The sequence below is a fragment of the Otolemur garnettii genome, unplaced genomic scaffold, assembly GCF_000181295.1.
Source record: "Otolemur garnettii isolate 467f Iridium unplaced genomic scaffold, OtoGar3 scaffold00151, whole genome shotgun sequence".
Lineage (NCBI taxonomy): Eukaryota > Metazoa > Chordata > Mammalia > Primates > Galagidae > Otolemur > Otolemur garnettii.
This window is the reverse complement of record NW_003852546.1, coordinates 1,994,606-1,996,778: the sequence shown is the minus strand read 5'-3', so window position 1 is coordinate 1,996,778 and position 2,173 is coordinate 1,994,606. Positions and strand designations below refer to the sequence as shown.

Genomic DNA, 2,173 nt, shown 5'->3' with positions numbered 1-2,173 from the left:
CATGGACAGATGTCCCATCATAGAGCAAGGAATTGTGTGTAGGCAGCAAGTTACAGGAGGAGGGGGTGAGCCTTTTGATTTGGAGAGACATTGCTAACTTGCCCTCTCTGGTGTCTGTAAGTGGCTGCTGACTGTGGCCTCACCCACACTGGTGGCATCAAACTGTTGATCTCTGATAGGTGTAGGGTAGCATAAGCTCCTTGGAAATCTTTGGTTTTTGCTTTTTATTATGGAACTGGGCTCATATTCCCCAAATTCTGCAGAGGCAGACCTGAAACAGTGGAAGAGGGGAAGGTGCCAGGAGGTGGAGTTGGTGGAGATAACAACAGCCAGAGAATCTCCCTGTGCCCTGAAGCACAGAGAGGGTTGGGGCTGCTTGAGGGCTGCACAGCACTGAGGGGTGAGCCCAGTCTAAGGTAGAGAGAACAGTGTAATAAATCCAATGTGCCCATCACCCACCTTCAACATGGATGAAGACTTGGACAACCAAGATTTTTTGTTTGTTTTTTGAGACAGGGTCTTACTATGTCGCCCTAGGTAGATGCCGTAGCATCACAGCTCACCACAACCTCAAACTCGGGCTTGAGTAATTCTCTTGCCTCAGCCCCCCAAGTAGCTGGGACCACAGGCACCCACCACAACTCCTGGCTATTTTTTTGTTGCGATTGTTGCTTTGCAAGCCCGGGCTGGGTTCAAACCAGCCAGCCTCTGTGTACATGGTCGGCGCCCTACTCATTGAGCTATGGGCAGTGCCCATGGACAACTAAGTTTTATCTCAACTGCTATTTCTCCCTTTTATCATTATTTGAAGCAAATCCCAGGCATCATATTATCTGTAAATTTTTCACCATGTCCCAAAGAAGAGTGTGTGCATTTCTGTATTTCCACAATACCATAAGTGTCAGTGTGATCAAATATCTAGTCAAATGTACTTATTTACTACCATTTCATAAATGATATTTATCCAGGGTTTATTATTATTATTATTATTATTTTGGTTTTTAGGGCAAGGGTCTCCCTATGTCAAACTCCTGGATTCAAGCAGTCCTCCTGCCTCAGTCTCCCAGGTATCGGGATTACAGGCATGTGCCACCATGCCCGGCTATATAGGATTTCTTTTTAAATCAAGATTCTGGTAAAGTTCATGCTTTCCAAATTACCAGATGTTTCTTTTTTTGTAAGAACAGCTTTGAAATATAGTTCACATACCAATTCACCCATCTGAAGTGTCTACTTCAACAGGTTTTAGTGTGTTTATAGAGTTCACCACATCAATTCCTTTGCTCCCCCATTCTCAAACCCCAACCTCAGCCCTCTACCTCTATGATGTGCTGATTCTGGAATCATATAATTTGTGGGCCTTTGTGACTGGTTTCTGTTATTAAGTTTGATATTTTCAAGGTTTATCTGTGGTATAGCAAGTATTAGAACTTGATTCCTTTTTATTGCTGAATAATATTCTAGCATGTAGAAATACCAAAATTGATTGATCCATTCATGAGTTCAGGGACACTCGGATAATAACCATCTTTTGGCTATTATTATATAAAGAATCCTACTAAGAGGGCAGCGCCTGTGGCTCAGTGGGTAGGCGCCAGCCCCATATACCAAGGGTGGCAGGTTCAAACCCAGCCCCGGCCAAACTGCAACAAAAAAAATAGCCTGGTGTTGTGGCAGGCGCCCTTGGTCCCTGCTACTCAGGAGCCTGAGGCAAGCGAATTGCCTAAGCCCAGGAGTTGAAGGTTGCTGTGAGCAATGTGATGCCATAGCAGTCTACAGAGGCAGTGTGATGCCATAGCACTCTACAGAGGGCGATAAAGTGAGACTCCGTCTCTACAAAATAGAACAAAACAAACAAACAAAAAAGAATCCTACTAAGAACATTAGTGGTATGGACCTGTATTTTCAATTATCTTGGGTTTTATGCATAAGAGTAGAATTGCTGAGTCATAGGGTAACTCTATATTTAATCACCTAAAGAGGTGGTGCTTGTGGCTTAGTGGGTAGGGCACTGGGCCCATATATCAAGGGTGGCGGGTTCAAACCCAGCACCACCAGGTGGCAACTACAACAAAAATAACTGGGTGTTGGGGCAGTGCCTGTGGCTCAAAAGGGTAGGGTGCTGACCCCATATGCTGGAGGTGGTGGGTTCAAACCCAGCTCTGGCCAAAAA

General features: G+C 44.8%; 1 protein-coding gene across 1 annotated transcript in view; it reads left to right on the top strand.

Annotated features, from left to right (window-relative positions):
• LOC105887972 (cocaine esterase-like) overlaps nt 1–2,173 on the top strand; it is a 12,844-nt gene that overhangs the window by 1,250 nt on the left and 9,421 nt on the right. The gene's annotated exons all lie outside the window — the stretch shown is intronic.